This window comes from Diabrotica virgifera, chromosome 1 (assembly GCF_917563875.1).
Source record: "Diabrotica virgifera virgifera chromosome 1, PGI_DIABVI_V3a".
NCBI classification, from domain to species: Eukaryota; Metazoa; Arthropoda; class Insecta; order Coleoptera; family Chrysomelidae; genus Diabrotica; species Diabrotica virgifera.
In genome coordinates, this window is record NC_065443.1 from 169,134,384 (window position 1) to 169,151,933 (window position 17,550).

Below are 17,550 nucleotides of genomic sequence, written 5' to 3' on the forward strand. Positions count from 1 at the left end.
ATTTACTATTTTTATTTTAATAGTGAATTTTATATCTGGGACTTTTCTTTATTCTTGTGATACTTTCCACATTTTTATGATTTTTTTATGGTACACAATGTAGAATTTTTATTTATGTCTTTGTTTTAGGAACAACCACCAGATATTTAAAAGGTATAAAAAGAAGAAACTGCTGGAATTTCAAAACAAATGTGTTTGACTAGTAAAGATTTGGATAAATAACAGGAGTTACTTTGGGCTATAGCTACGTGCAGATTTATTTCCTTGTGGCTTCCTATGTTAATTCTTATTAATTATACACTTAAATATGTTTTTAGTCTCAGGAAGATTTTATATTTGATTATTTTTGAATAAACATTATTATTATTACCTTAATTTCCATTAAATAAATTAACTGTAATCAATAAAGTAATCGTTTAATTGTTAATAAATTATCAAGTATGATTCCCAAATATTTTATTTGTTTGACACCTTCTATGGGCTGATTGTGAGATTATAGTTAAGGTACCAAGGGTATTATAAGGATAATAACACTTGAGGTCAATGGTAATAATAATAATAATAATACTTTATTTCCTTTTTGACAAATACAATTTGTATAGGATCAGTCACAGTTTAGAAAACAAAATTAGTAAATATAAATGTAAATCTAAAATTACGTTAAACCTAAGATTACAATACAAACACAAAATTACTAGCATATACCTAAAATAATGTCAACTACTAAAATACTCATCAACAGAATAAAACGTATTCTGCAATAAAAAATCTTTCAAAGTTAATTTAAATATTTTCATATTCTTACACTTTTTTATTGGCTCGGCTAACTTATTATATATTCTTTGACCTATTATTGCAGGTGAGTAAAAATGCATATTTCCTTTAGAAAAAGGTACATGTAATTTTTGATTCTGCCTTGTATTTATATTGTGAATTTGACCGTTAGTTTTAAATTTCTCAAGATTTGAATGAATAAAAACACAAACTTCAAAAATATATAAGCACGGCACAGTTAAAAGTTTATATCTAGTAAAATAACTCTTACAGCTAGTTATTCGAGAAATACCAGCAATACAACGGACTATTCTCTTTTGACATAGAAAGACTTCACTGAATTTACAAGACGTACCCCAAAATACTATGCCATACCGCAAACGAGACTCCACCTGAGCATAATACAGCATAATAAGCTGTGTCTCACTTAGTATATCCTTGAGGTTTCGAAGTAGGTAGCATGCTGAGTTTATTTTGGAAATAATATCATCACATTGCCTTTTCCAATTGAGACATTCATCAATATATAAACCCAAAAACTTTAGGCATTGAACTTTTTCAATTTGTTTAGAATATATTGATAGTTCGATATCTAACAGATGTTTCTGTCTATTGTGGAAATGAATAGCATGCGTTTTATCCGCATTAAGATGTAAGTAATTTGAAGAAAACCAATAACTAAGATCACACAAGAGTTCGTTACATTTATTTTCAAGAGATATATGTGATTTATCTGATATAAGTATTGAAGTATCATCTGCATAAAGTGTAAACTGTACAGCAGAATTTATTGAGACAATATCATTTAAGTAAATAAGAAATAATATTGGGCCAATTACAGAACCTTGCGGAACACCCATATGAATGTAAATGTAATCTGATTTGCAAATATTTACTGATTGTTGGGATACATCTGTTAAGGAGACATACTGACGACGTTCTGATAGGTAGGATTCTATCCATTTTAGAGAGAGATCTTTTATTCCAATATTTTCCAATTTATTAATGAGTAAGCTATGATCGACACAATCAAATGCCCTACTGAGATCACAAAAAATCCCGACAGGGCATTCATCCGCATCAATATATTTAGTTAAAGTCTCATAAAATGAATGAACTGCTGTATTTGTAGACTTACCTGCCTGAAAGCCATGCTGACATTTACTAACAATACCGTTCTCCAATAAATAAGAGTTTAATCTGTTAAGATAACAATATTCGAATATTTTCGAAAACACTGAAGGGACAGTTATTGGGCGATAATTACTAATATCCTTTGGATCGCCTTTCTTATGTACAGGAACGACCTTTCCCACCTTTAGATAATCCGGGAAAATACCATTGCAAAAAGACAAGTTTATTAGAAATGTTAAAGGTGATAGTATGAATGGAATTACTTTTTTTAATAAAAATTGAGGTATTTCATCAAATCCACAGGATTTTGAAGATTTCAATTTTCCTATCAATAATTCATTCAGCTCATTTGGAGTGTAAGGATATAATTGTAAAAAATTTTCATTTTCATTATAAGGCGGTTTCCTTAAAGTACTATTTTGATGACTGGGAATTTTAGAACGTACCTCAATTGGAGCATTCTTAAAGTAAACATTGAACATGTTAGCAACAATAGGGCATTCCTCTATTACACAATTTTCATCTGATTTTAGGCATATATTTTTCCTTCCATTATTGTCAACATTATTAGTCACGTCAGCAACAAGTCTCCAGGCACTTTTTGTAGGATTATCTGATAACGAAATAATATTCTGGTAATAATTTTTCTTTGTCAAACATAAAAGTTTCTGGTGTTTCTTTTTTTCTAACTTGTAATATTCACGAAAACACGGACAAGATCTAGATAAGGCATGCAAGTTTTTTAAGTTACTACTAGATAAGCGTACTTCAGTATTTACCCATTTTTTACGATCATTTATAATACGTTTATTTTGCAATGGAAAATTAATGTTAAGTTAAAATAATACGAAAAAATATCAACAAACACATTAAAAGCCAAATTAGTGTCAAGTATAGGGCTTTTCATCGATTGTTATTATTTGTTTCGAGCTTCTGTCATGTGTCACATAATATTAATATATCTAAGTCATACGTCTTTGGTTTGTATCATTTGTAAATACCAATAACGTATGACGTAGATATATTAATATTATGCGACACATGACAGAAGCTCGAAACAAGTGACTGTGAATGAAAAGCCCGTAAACATGATTCCAATCTTCCATCATAAGACTCATAACAAAATTATCTATCCCACTCACAGATCACTTAACTCTCTTTAGATGTTTCACGCAGGTATCTCAAGGTCATACTAAACTAAATGTCATTTTTAGTAATGATACGTTTTTTGAGATGTCGCCATGCACCTGGAGTGAAGATTTCTTCTATATCACTGAGTCTGAGTGTCATTATAATTTGTCAATTGTCATCATTGTCAGTGTCAGTATGCCTTTATCTTTTATCTTTATGTCAGCAAAAATGTTTATCTGATAATCTGATTGTTAGCAATAATAAAAAATCCTGATTTAGATAAAATGGATTCAAATACAGTTTTTGAAACAAAACGAATGTGATTTGAAGAGCCCTAGGAAGATCAAATTCCTACCTTACATTTGCATGGTGAGTTCAACAAGTATTTGTTATTAGAGAACAAGTAACACATTTAGGGCCGGTACTTTATGTCTCCGTTAACAGCCGGTTAGTTAACGGAGGTTTAATCGGGACCTCTTTAGGTCTCTTGCGTTGTAATAAATGCAATTATAATGATTGTTATACTTATTTATAATTATAATAATACTTGTAATTGCATTTAATACAACGCAAGAGACCTAAAGAGGTCCCGATTAAACCTCCGTTAACTAACCGGCTGTTAACGGAGACATAAAGTACCGGCCCTTAGTGGTGTAGGGAAGCAAACGAATGTAACACCAAGACCAAGTAAGTAACCCCTACAGAAAATATATAATTAATACAAATTATTTTACGTGAAATGAATATGGTTTTTATCAAATCAATTATATTAATTTTTTGTTTTAGTTGAAAGTCCTCAACAAGTAGAGATGCACACATGTTTCAATCATTTGAGATACCCTTTTGTAGAAGTATTTGGAAGATAACTATTAATAATTTCATTTGTAAAGATACGATTTGTAAAAAAGTATATACAAAGTGGTTTTGCTGGTATTAAATAAATAAATAAAAATACGTTGTCATGTCTTATTTTTTCCCAAATGGTATTTTGTATATTTGAAATTAAAAATAATTTGCATATTTTAAAACCAAATTATTTTTTTTCAACTATACAAATATTTTAACCTAACATTTTCTTCCCACCAAAATTACATTTTGAAATTCCCGCTTGAAATTAGTTCCGATACAAGCGGCATGGAGCGCTGTTTTTCATATTTAACCAAAGCGTTATCGTGAAACATCTAGAGGAGGTAGGTGATATGTGATCCCACTCTCAGAAAAATATCGCTTTTGACAAGACATAGGCAAGGTCGATATATCGATTTCAAGTTCAACTAAAACAGTTCTATGATCGGAGACAGACTATGCTGTATCCTTTACGTAAAGTGATTACGTACATGTGTAAAGTTCACGAAACCTTAATTCGCACACTTGATCCAACGTTGCCAAGTCACTAAAATCTCAATATTTGACACCAATTTGACAATTGACAGATTATCTTTTAAAAATAAATGTAAATAGTTATGAACAAAACAAAGTCGGGAACAATGGATTAATGGATATGTAAAAGCCATAAGGAGAACAGAACTAAAATTAAAATATGAAAGAATATGCAATAAACATTGTATAAAAGTGGTAAGTAATTCAATTAATAAGGTTTTTAAAAAATGTCTACAATAATAAAGATGTACCTAAGTAATAATTCAAACTTAATTATTAGGAAAGCCAGCCACTTTAAAAAGATATTCCAAACTAAAACATGGGTTACCAAAGCAGGCAATAAAAAGAAAAGGTGATCTAGAATGCAAGAGAAGAGCTGATGAAATGTAAAGAAAATAATGAAGAGACTTCTCTCGACCATGTAAGTATAAGATATTAAGATATAGTTTATTACAATATGGTTAGATGCAAAGCTCACCATGTTTTAATGCATATAGCCTAAACTGTCCTTCAATATTTTTCTAATGGTGCTACAACCCTTTGTGAGTCTTGGTGTGCTTAACAACATTCTGCCCTGCCAGATACTTTTCTGATGTTCATGGTTTTAAGATCCCCTCTATATCGTCTATCCATCTTTTATGGGCCCTTCCTCTTGTTCTATTTCCTTGGGGCTTCCATCTCTGGATTACTTGTACAGCTCGATTATCTGGCATTCTTTCTGAGTGATCAAGCCAATTTAGTCTTTGAGATTTTACAATTCTAGCAATATCTGCGCTCTGCATTAGTATTATCCAGCTCGTGTTCATTTTAATTCTCCACAAACCATCACTGCAATGTGTAGATTTGTTTTGTAGATTCTAACGTTAGACTTAGTAACTTACTTTTCGTCAAGTCTTTGTATGCATAAAATCACTTATTGCTGCTAAGAATCCATGCTTTTCTTGACTGGCGTTGTTGTCATTTATTATTGAGTCTGGGTAGTGAAAATGGGAGGCATATTCGTAGGTATGGTTTTCTACCTTCAGATGTTCATGTTGATTTTACTTTGTGCACTCTATATATTTTGTTTTACTTTCATTTATATATAAACTAAACATAGTAGCTTCCCATTTCAGGTCTATAGCTTTTTCTTTTAATACCTTTTTGTTGTGGCTTATTATGGCAACTGCCCTTATATAAAACTAACTAAACTAACCTAAACCTTATAGGTATAACTGTCCTAATATTAAAATACAGTTGTCCCTTGATAGTCCGACAGGTATGGGACCAAAAGGTCAGACTACCGAGCATGTCGGAGTATCAAGTGTGTACTGTACTTTTGTGGTACTTTCCACATTTGTATGATTTTTATGGTACACAACGTAAAATTTTTATTTATGTATTTGTTTTTAGGAACAAACACCAGCTATTTTATATATGTAGAAAAAGGAAAAACTGCTGGAACTTTACTTTAAAGGCTTTTGACTAGTGAAGATTTGGATAAACAACAGGAGTTACTTTGGGCTATAGCTACGTGCAAATTTATTTTCTTGTGGCTTCCTATGTTTATTCTTATTAACTATATCTACACTTTGATATGTTTTTAGTCGCATGAAGATTTTATAGTTTATTATTTTATGTATATTGTTATATTTGTGTTGAATAAACATTATTATTATTATTATTACCTTAATTTCCATTAAATAAATTAACTGTAATCAATAAATCGTTTTTAATGTTGATAAATAAATTATCAATAATAATTCCCAAATATTTTATTTGTTTGACAACTTCTACAAAATAATATTTCGTAGTAATAATCAATGCTTTGGTTTAAGAAATAGACAACTTAGAATAGAAATATGCTTTATTATCATGGAGAATTGTACAATTTTATAGACAATGCTTACAGAGTCATAAAAAATACAAAACAATAACAAACACAAAAATCAATAACAAGTTTAACTTGAATTGGTGCTGTACACATATTATTACACATACTACATATTATTGAGTGAAAAACACTTTAACCCATTGATAACAAAAACTTTCCATAGGCCACAATTTTTAAATCATATTTTCTTTTAATTGTAAACAGCGATCATATTTTACTGCTTATTATATTTTTCTGTTATAACACCCTGTATAGCATATATTCAAGTATTGTTATACTTTGTATTAGAGGTATTTTTTTAAACTGTGTAATTGATTGCACTTGACCAACTTCATGTTTGCAAAATAAATTCGGTACGACTATATACGTTCGTTTTGCTTAGTTTGAAAAACACTATTTTTATATCAACTTTTACTTTTAGAAATTGATATGGCAACAACACATCACTGCCTATTGATTTCAAAGGCGGTGATTTAGAGGCAAACGCTAAATAAACAGCAAAAATGTGTCTGAGTAATATATTAAAGGTCACTGAGTTAGGCTATCTTTAGCTTATTCTTTCCATTTCACTCCTGTAATAAACGTTAGTACTTGGTTCTGAATTTACCTGGTATTTACATAGCACCCAGTATCTTACCAAATTCTTTCCCCACTCGAGCCGACAATTTAAAGTAACCCTCTGTTATGGCTTAACAGAACAGGCCATGTCTGAAGTTACCCCTACGAAGCAATCTTAATTGCTGCTACGAAGCGATCTGTTTGTTTTTTTTTTTTCGTAAGCCACTTTCACAAAATTTCTTGCAGTTCTTGTACATATATGTATATAGGTCTGGCTCCAGCGTATGAAAAAAAAGTTGATTAAGCAAGCTGAAAATTTGTTAATAGCTTAAGGGTGTCTAGTTGGACAAACTTTGATATATAGGAAAAGGGGTTTTAATTGTGGAACAGGTTAAAAATTTGGAACTGTCAGACCACGAAAACGTCACATGTATTTTGTCCGACAGAACTTTCAATTGAATTGTTACCCTTTCATTAAACTCTCGTGCAAAAATCAGGTTGCTATTTATCACCAAATGAGAATTATAAATGAGTGGAACACGTAGAATATGTCAAATGACAGGAATTATGGCAGGTGATAAATAGCAGTCTGATTTTTGCATGAAAGGGTAACAAATCAATTGGAAGTTCTTTTGGACAAAATACATGTGACGTTTTCGTGGTCTGACCGTTCCAAATTTTTAACCTGTTCCACAATTAAAATTTCCAGTGTTCCCATATATCAAAGTTTGTCCGACTAGACACCCTTAACCTATTAACAAATTTTCAGCTTGCTATTAATCAATTTTTTTTTCATACGCGGGATCCTGACCTAATAGCTTAAACGCTTGAATAAACTTATTTTAGCTTGAGCTTTATCATGTATGTATATTAGTAAGACATAAATTAAACTTGAAAATATAATATGTATGACGCACGCAGTTACTGACTACCTTTAATGATTAAATTAATATATTACTAATCATTATATTATGATTGTGTCACATTGTGTGCTGGCACAATGCATTGACTTTTTTAAATTTACCGCGCATTGACTGTTACCCGTACAATTGGCAACGTTGGATCAAGTGTGCGAATTAAGGTTTCGTGTAAAGTTCAGAATTACGTACATCAGATTACAGTCGTCAAAACATAAGTGTATAAAGTGGTATGATGTTATCAAAAAAATTACGTATCATGTTATTTAGGGTTCTGTCATGTCCTGACTGTCAGTTAATTCATGTTAACCCAACTTTTTGCTTGTTTTTAAGTTTAATGTTTATATTTTGAAAAGATGAATTTTGTAAATCGGTTATTTATGTACTTAAATGCTGTGGCAGAAAGACATAATTTAAATCTAGAGTGACTTCAGTTACGAGATGGATTACGAGACAACCAGTAATCCGTTTTTATGAGATATTTCAGTGCCAAAAACTATTACTGTGATATAAAATTAAATAAAACATTGTAATTACTACTAGATTAACAATCTTATATTTTTTATGTTTAGTGATAATGTTTAAAATTTAATGGACTAAGCTCATGTTGTAAGTTTTTATGCTTCTTTAATACAATGCTTTTTTGTCTTAATTTCATTGTATTTACTGAGAAAAGAATTATAAATTTATTTTAGACTTGATGAAACAAATAAATTTTGCGAAAGCTTGATATTAATACATTCACTGACACAACTACATATGAAGTCACTCCTTAAGAAGATGTGACTACATGTGAAGTGTGTCCGTTAATGTGTCTACAGAGTTTTTTTTTATTCTGCCCCTTAACTTAATGACTGCAACCTCAAAATACAGATAACAGACACTAAGAATTCAGCTTTTTCACCCATTTAGTGAAGATGTTTTGTTTACAAATCAACATTATCAGTTTATCTACATTTCTGTATGCTATACCGCTATACCTACTAGAGGTGTATGCTAGCTTGGGAAAAGATCACTACAGGAGCAATGCAACCAATTTGTGACAATAATGTTAGAAGATCCTAACGATTCCAGAGCAACAACTAACACATCCAAGGAGGAAGCTACAGCTACCTGAGGAAAGGAATGCGGAATGTTTCAAACAATCAATGTTTAGAGTTTTTCAAACAAGGAAAGGTTAACGCAGACCTATTCTAACTTGGCTATACTGTACTGATGATAGCTAATGAGTCAGAGACATGTGTCTGTCTTCACATAGTATATCTTAAACATACTGTATTTTTTCCATCCTTGTTGCGAGACGTGCTGATATATACTTCCTACTTGATTTTACTGTCAACTCGCACTGACCATGAGGAAGTGGTTCAAGCACTTCAAAAAATAAAGGAATCAGGATATTCCTGGCGAAATGTGGAAGCCATTAGAAGAGGCAGGAATAAGTTGGCTAATACGTTTATTTAATAGAATTATGGAAGTTGGACAAATGCTAAACGAATGAAGAAGCAGTATATTTGTACCCGTTTATAAAAACAAAAAAAAATACAAAAATGAACAAACTACAGTCATAAAACTACTTACACTTCATGAAAATATGGGAGAGGCACAGTAAGTACTCAGTTCTTATTTATACTCATTAGTTTTGGATCAGTAAACAAGGGAACTGCATAGACCTGGATAATGCGTACCAAAAAAAAGTTGATTAATAGCTAGCTGAAAATTATTTGTTAATAGATTAACAGTGTCTAGTCAGACAAACTTTGATGTATGGGAACAGGGGAAGTATTAATTGTGGAATAAGTTACAGTATATTTGTACCCGTTTATAAAAACAAACAAAAATACAATAATGAACAAACTACAGAGTCATAAAACTACTTAGACACTTCATGAAAATATGGGAGAGGCACAGTAAGTACTCAGTTCTTATTTATACTCGTTAGTTTTGGATCAGTAAACAAGGGAACTGTATAGACCTGGATAATGCGTACCAAAAAAAAGTTGATTAATAGCTAGCTGAAAATTATTTGTTAATAGATTAACAGTGTCTAGTCAGACAAACTTTGATGCATGGGAACAGGGGAAGTATTAATTGTGGAATAAGTTAAAAATTTGGAACGTCAGACTTTGAAAACGTTTTATGTATTTTGTCGGACAGAACTTCCAATTGATTTGTTTCCATTTCATTACTCTCATGCAAAAATCAGACTGGTGTTTATCACCAACTGGGCATTTTAATGAGTGGAACAAGAAGAACATGTCAAATGACAGGAATCATGTTGGTTAGTAATATCAGTCTGATTTTTGCATGAGAGTTTAATGAAAGGGTAACAAATCAATTGGATGTTCTGTCTGACAAAATACAAGGTAGTTTTAGTAATCTACGTTCCAAATTTTTAAACTGTTCCACAATTAAAACTTCCAGTGTTTGCGTACATCAAAGTTTGTCCGACTAGACACCATTAAGCTATAGGGCTTTTCATTCACAGTCATTTGTTTTGAGCTTCTGTCATATGCCGTATAATCCGTGTATAGGGCTTTTCATCGATTGTCATTTGTTTCGAGCTGCTGTCATGTGTCATATTATATTAATATATCTACGTCATATGTCTTTGGTTTGTATCATTGGTATATGCCAATAACGTATGATGTAGATATATTAATATTATGAGACACAGGACAGAAGCTCGAAACAAATGACTGTGAATGAAAAGCCCTATATTAATATTATATATAACATATGACAGGAACTCGAAATAAATGACAATTGATGAAAAGCCCTATTAGCAAATTTTCAGCTTGCTGTTAATTAACTTTTTTTGATACGTGGGATCCAGGCCTAGCAGGGTAAGGGTGCACTCACTAAGGAGACCAAAGGATGGTATCCTCGCCTAGAACAGAGTATCCTACTACTCTTCATTTTCGTGAACGATCTCATCGCATTTAACATAATGCATCGGGCGATCCATGATATGGTACGAGGGATACCAGGAAGTGAGGGTTGGCGCTTCGTTGTGAGCACAACTTTACATTCCCTGGTACTTACTGTATCCTGATGATGTAGTGTTAGTAATTAGTAGGAAATAGTGAAAGCTATTTAGAACAAAACCAAAAATTCATTTTATGATATATTATATTGAAGTACTAAACAACTAAAAAATCACTTAAAAATTAAACACTAAACCAATTAAACTAAAAATCAAATACAAGTCTATCACACAAACAACTTGGTTTCACAAATAAAAATAACAATATTTATTAATATAACATAAACATTTTCACATAACCAAACTAAACGGCAAGTAATTTTTGTTTAGAAAAGTTTAAAATTACGTTTACGCGTGCGTTTACCTAAAAGAAATTACATACGAAGGTAGGCAACCCCTTGGATATCATTGATACAGCATACCGATTTTACACACAAGATTACAGCCTGTAATTCGAGTTTACCGTACGTAATCGGTTTACGTAAATGATACAGCATAGCCCCCACTGTTGTCAAGAATACATGATGTACCTAAATTAGAAAAATTTACAAAAACATTATCAATTGTTGTTATGCTGGTATTTGTTACTCTTGTAGGCCATTTGACAAGATTAGTATGTATGTTATAAGTAGATAAGCAGTTCAGTAATTTTGTTTGGTTATTGTTTGACGTTTTCATATCAATATTAAAGTCACCACAAATAATATAACATACATTTGGCTTGTATAAATGATTTAAAAGACAGTCAAGATTATTTATAAAAATATTTACATCTCCACACGGAGATCGGTAGCAATTCAATATGTAAAAGATATTATTGTTTTTATCCCTAATTAAAGAACAACAAAACTCTGACTGTTTATCAGAACAGAATTTTTTAACATTAATATTATGAGCGTTTACATTTCTCTTTACGAATATTCCTACACCACCTCCTCTTACTGAAGAGTTTCTACAATATATCCATCAATGTATACATTATTAATAGTCAATGGTTTCCCATAATTCTGTTAAGGCTGTATGACACTATGCATTTTCTTGTATCATTTCTAATATCGTTTCTGATATCGTTTCTTGTATACATTTTCTTGTATCATTTCTTGTATGTACATTTGTGCGGGAGAGATTAAATATCCAGCACGCAACCGCGCTGTTGCCAGATTTACATATTTTCTATTAGCGGGAATTTTAAAATCTCGAATGCGAGTTGGTTTAAAATTTGACAGTTGTGTTTTCTCGAATCGGAATCTTAACCTTACTTTTGTGATTATTTATTTACAAATATGTAAATAAATTCAAACAAGTATTGTATGTACCTACTGTGTTATAATTTAAAACTCTTAATTATGTTAGTCTTTAAAAAAAATGAAGCCCACAAAAATACACTTGTTTACAGTGCAAATGATTTTTTAATGGAAATAGGGATTTAGGATTTCATTTGCAGGAAAAACATGGGCAACCTACCCAGTTCGTAAAATTGCAATTCAAAAACTCTTTAGGTAAGTATGGGTAACTTTCGCATTATTATTTATTTTTTAAGTATTAAGGTTGATGTTGATATCAAAAAGTTAGATTTCAAAGGTAGTTTTATGTAGGTAGATACTAGATAGAGGCCATTCCACGAACATACATCTGTTCCAGACCATCGCGACAACGAATATTTTAGTGTGCAACATAAGAAGTACTAAACTAAATTGCAAATTCCATTCTTGTTTATTGGAATAATTTCTAGAGCCATTTACTTTCATACTTCTTATGTTGCACATTAAAATATTCGTTGTTGCGATGGTCTGGAACAGACATATATTTGTGGAATGGCCCATACAAGTAAGCTATGAGTAGTATAACTTCCCATGTAGTCACCTGTTATGTTTTTGTAGATTTTACTGTCTGGATGGCACAGGAAGAGACACAAAATAATATTCAGTACTGCAGTCACAGGAGTACATAGAGTACGTAGAGATATAAGAAAACAGCTGTTCAACATCACCTGACACCGTTTAGTTTTTAGAAAATGAAAAGTCTTTAGGTTGAATGCGATCTGCAGTATCTTGCATTGCTACATAATGAATGTGTTTATATATGGTATTTTTTATTGAATAATCTATACAGGAACAACTAAATGAATGTATACATATATTGCAGACATTGCATTTAGTTTTTTAGAGCAGCAAGTTTTTTTGTGTTTCAACAAGGTATTCAGTTTTTTTTTTCTTTTAGTATATACACATTATTATCTTGTAAAATAGCAAGCTAATACAGTTCGGTATCTAGACGTTATGGAGCATTCAACAGGTTTACCTTTTTTAAGCTTTATAACCCTTTCAACAGTTTTATTCCTTAAAAACAATAACAACTGATTTTCAATGGTCATATTATTGGTATTTTAATTCCATAATCCTTCCTATAACAATAGGTGCATTGTTGGAAGTTATTACAGTAGTTCTGCTGGAAATACTTACCAAAATTGTATGTATCTGCATCATTTAGAATTTTACCCAAACACCTATTAATACTCTATCTGAATCTAACATGTATTGCAGCTCTTTCAATGTCTTGTATACATAGGATTTTTTCAGAATCAGATATTTCATTAAGATTTACTTGCCATGCCTTGTCTATGTACCAGGGACATAACAGTCTATTAGGAACAGAACCCATTACATTCAGGCATTGTAAAAAGTGTTAGTTATGTCTGATATGAAAACATTTGACTATATAATACCAGCACACTCATGTATTTTTTCAAAAAAAGTTGGTAAATAAAAGTATTTTTTATGAGCCCATGAGTTCCATTAGTTGCGATAAGCGATTTACCAAACTTAATTAATATTTCCTTTTGCACAGTATTCATGGAAACACATAAGACAAAAATCATTATTGTTTAATTCGGGAGGATTATCAATAATTGAATCGTTTATTTCAGAAAGGGGTCAAGTCACAAGTATCCACTTTTGAGAAAATAAAGTTTACACACTGTTTACATTCAACAAACAATCACATTATATAAAATAAAAATTCTACCTAGCAACCTGGAGTATTTGTTAAAAAATGTTGTATTTTTTAAAAATGTATCTTGTTAAATTGTTTAAGAAAAAAAATTAATTTTTTGCACTCATTTTGTCAAGATTTGTCACTTGACCTCTTTCTGAAATAAACGATTCAATTAGTATGCCCTGTTGTTTGTAAAATAATATTGGACATAACCCGGTCTGTAAGCATTCACTTACCCACAAATGAACACTGGTTGCGTTATCTTTGTGCCTACATCCATCTTTCAAATCAACGTCATAGGAGTGTTTAATGTTTGTGTTATCTTTTCTTGTAAGTAAATCAACTCTCAATAATATTTAAAAAATGGATTAGTGGTAACATTTTTATTTTAAATTATATTGTGTATATGTAAATATTTTACTTACATTTTTGAATATGCCCATAATGTGTTTTAAAATATGTTACTTTTATGTATTGTAATATTCCTGCACAACAATCAGTTTAAATATTTTTAGATATTAGTATTTGATTAGTACACGAAATGCAGAGATGTTCTCTCTTCTATCTTAAGAGCTGATTTAATCTCTACTTGTATCTGTAAAGTTTATCATTTTTCCCATAGACAATTTCAACACTTCCGGTTCCTCAGCGTCTATATCCAAACCTGTTACGATGACATAATCATATTTCTCTTCTCTTTCTCTAGGTAATCTAGTCTAGTAATTAATTCTCGAACTGTCTTGTTTGTATTAAATATCTTAATTATGTACTTATTTTATTTTTATAATGAAAATTAATAAATCAACCATATGCGGCACAGGATACAAATGTTTTCGGAAATATATCTATAAAAATTTAATTACCTCTTTTGTATACGACATATCGATACATTTTTGGCAAAGTAGCGTAAGTGACATTTTTGAAAATCATGTTTTTCCCATTAAACTAACGCTATTATTGTTCAGAAGGTACTGCCAAAGTGTAGTAAGCCTATACATATATATTATGTTTAAAGTAATTCTAGGCTTACTACACTTTGGTAGTAACTTCTAAACAATAATAGTGTTAGTTTAATGGAAAAACATGTTTTTCCCCAAAAATGTCACGTTACTTTGCCAAAAATATATCGATATAATATAATAAGTAAAAACTATTTTTATAGCTAGGAATTACTTTATTGAACAGTCTTAACCTTCGGATGACCAAGCGGGGGAAATTGTGACCCCAGCTTATGTTTTTCTTTAATAAATTCAAAAGTATTTTCAATTTTTAACTCATTATTTTTTTATTTGACTTTAATATCATTCTAGATATCCTCATATTTTGAAATAAAAAGAATTCCCTATATTTTACGAATAAAAAATATATTCTGAAGTTGATGTTTAGTAAAATAGCGTCTATTATGTGTAATTCCAAGTAGTGTTACGCTAATGACGTCGACTTTGCAAAGTAACAAGGCACTTACTCAACATACACACTACACATGACACTAATACTCATGTTGTGACTGGCTGAATGACATAAAGTCCATGCCATAAAAAAAATTTAAAAAAAATAAAAAAAAAACTTCATTTTTTTGTTAAATGTTATTTTTGACCATTTCCCCCCCCCCCCTTGGTCATCCGTGTAACAAAAAAAAGGTTGGTCATCGGAAGGTTAAACCTGTTCATAAATTTTGTTACTATATTTTTTAACTCCGATTATAACAATAATAACTTTTTAGTTTAGATTTAGGTCAAAGTGTGTAATGTCATGTTTTATGTATAGTATTTTTACTACAAAAGCGATATTACGTAGGTCAAAATTTTTGACGTAAGAGAACTGTCAAAACATTAGAATGTGACTTTTCATTATTGTCATTTTATTATAAACATGGCAATAATGAAAAGTCACAATCTGATGTTTTGACAGTTATCTTACGTCAAAAATTTTAACCTACGTAATATCGCTTTTGTAGTAAAAATACTATATTTTTTAGCCCTAACACATTTGTAGGTAGCAAATCATATTTGTTATTCTTATCTTATTTTAATTATATTCATTTTTTTGATTTAACGAAATAAACCTATCAATAAAAAAACTGTTGTTTAGTTGTGTACACCCAAAAACTAACTTGATGTAATACAGATGTCAATTGAATATGACGTAAATACATGTCATAAAGATGTCTTACGTCACAAAATTACCACAATAAAACGTTGCCACTAATTGCTCAATTTAATGTCATTCAAGTTAGATGTGATGAATAGGGCTTTTTATTCACAGTCATTTGTTTTGAGCTTCTGTCATGTGTCACATAATATTAATATATATACGTCATACGTTATTGGTAATACCAATGATACAAATCAAAGACGTATGGCGTAAATATATTAATATTGTATGACACATGACAGGAGCTCGAAACAAATGACAATCGATGAAAAGCCCTATTGATGGCAAATTGGTCATTAAACCTGACATCATATTTTGGTCATGTTTAGGTCTCCTACCAATTAAGACTAAAAAAACATGTCATTTAGACTTCACTCTGTTGGCTGGTCAGTTAAAGGATTTGAAATATATGGATTACTGAATTTTAAAGAAAGCTGCATTAAATATAATGAAAAAAGACAACCTATGACAATAAAACATTAATTGTTAGTCTTTGTTCTGCTCATACTTAACATAATCGTCCTATTTGAAGTCCACATACTGTGTAATAAAACTTAAAGCCACTTTGTGGGCGTTTTTGACATTTTCATAATTGTCTTTAATAGTAAAATGTATGTGTAACACAATAGATGTAAAATTATTATTATTAACACATTTACGGACACGCTTTGCCTGTAGCCACGTCTTCTTATGGAGCAAATGACTTCATATGCAGTCGTGTCTGTGAATGTGTTAAATAATTAACAGAAAAAATTATTTTAATTGCTTTAGCTTTCAATATAAACCACAATAATACCACCATTAATTTTTAAGTATATTATGTAAGAAAATAGAATTTACCTAATAACTCACCTCGCCGCCAGGTAAAGTAAAGGTGCTACGTCACTGAAATGTTTTTTCATTTTGATTTATTTTGTTGCTTTAGTTAGCAGATACATGATGGGAATTATTCATACAATACATATTAATACTATTAAAACTAATACATATTAATACTATTAAAACTAATACATATTAATATTCTAAATAATTATTTAATACTAAAATAAAGAAAAATGTCTATCTATACTACATTAATTGAGACATTTTCACTTTTCTTTTCGCAGGATCCTCGGGATTTTAAAGCTGTGTCTCTATCTTTATCTTGTTTTGTACAATAATTATTGTTTGAGAATGGCATACATACATAATAAGATGCTTCATGTTTTTGTACTCCTGTGACTGCAGTACTGAATATTATTTTGTTTCTCTTCCTGTGCCATCCACACAGTAAAATCTACAAAAACAACAGATGATTACATGGGAAGTTATACCAGTCTATATTCCTTGGTTATACCACAGTATAGGAGGAATTCCTCCTAGGCTGTGGTTATACTACTTATAGCTTACTTTTATCTAATATCTACCTACATAAAACTACCTTTGATATCAACATCAACCTTAATACTTAAAAAATAAATAATAATGTGGAAGTTATTCCATACCTACCTAAAGAGTTTTTGAATTGAAATTTTACCAACTGGGTAGGTTGCCCATGTTTTTCCTGCAAATGAAATCGTAAATCCCTATTGCCATTAATTTGCACTGTAAACAAGTATATCTCTTTTGGGCTTAATCTTTTTAGGACTAACATAATTAAGCGTTTTAAATTA

At 30.6% G+C, this 17,550-nt stretch overlaps 2 long non-coding RNA genes across 2 annotated transcripts; both read left to right on the forward strand.

Annotated features, from left to right (window-relative positions):
• The first annotated feature begins 3,579 nt into the window (after positions 1 to 3,579).
• Positions 3,580 to 6,082, forward strand: LOC126878832 (uncharacterized). The gene is made up of 4 exons (XR_007695821.1): positions 3,580 to 3,726; positions 3,826 to 4,614; positions 4,700 to 4,840; positions 5,812 to 6,082. It is a non-coding gene; the product is annotated as an uncharacterized LOC126878832 (long non-coding RNA).
• A 5,677-nt stretch (positions 6,083 to 11,759) lies between these two features.
• Positions 11,760 to 13,839, forward strand: LOC126878836 (uncharacterized). The gene is made up of 2 exons (XR_007695826.1): positions 11,760 to 12,249; positions 12,631 to 13,839. It is a non-coding gene; the product is annotated as an uncharacterized LOC126878836 (long non-coding RNA).
• Positions 13,840 to 17,550: the final 3,711 nt, after the last annotated feature.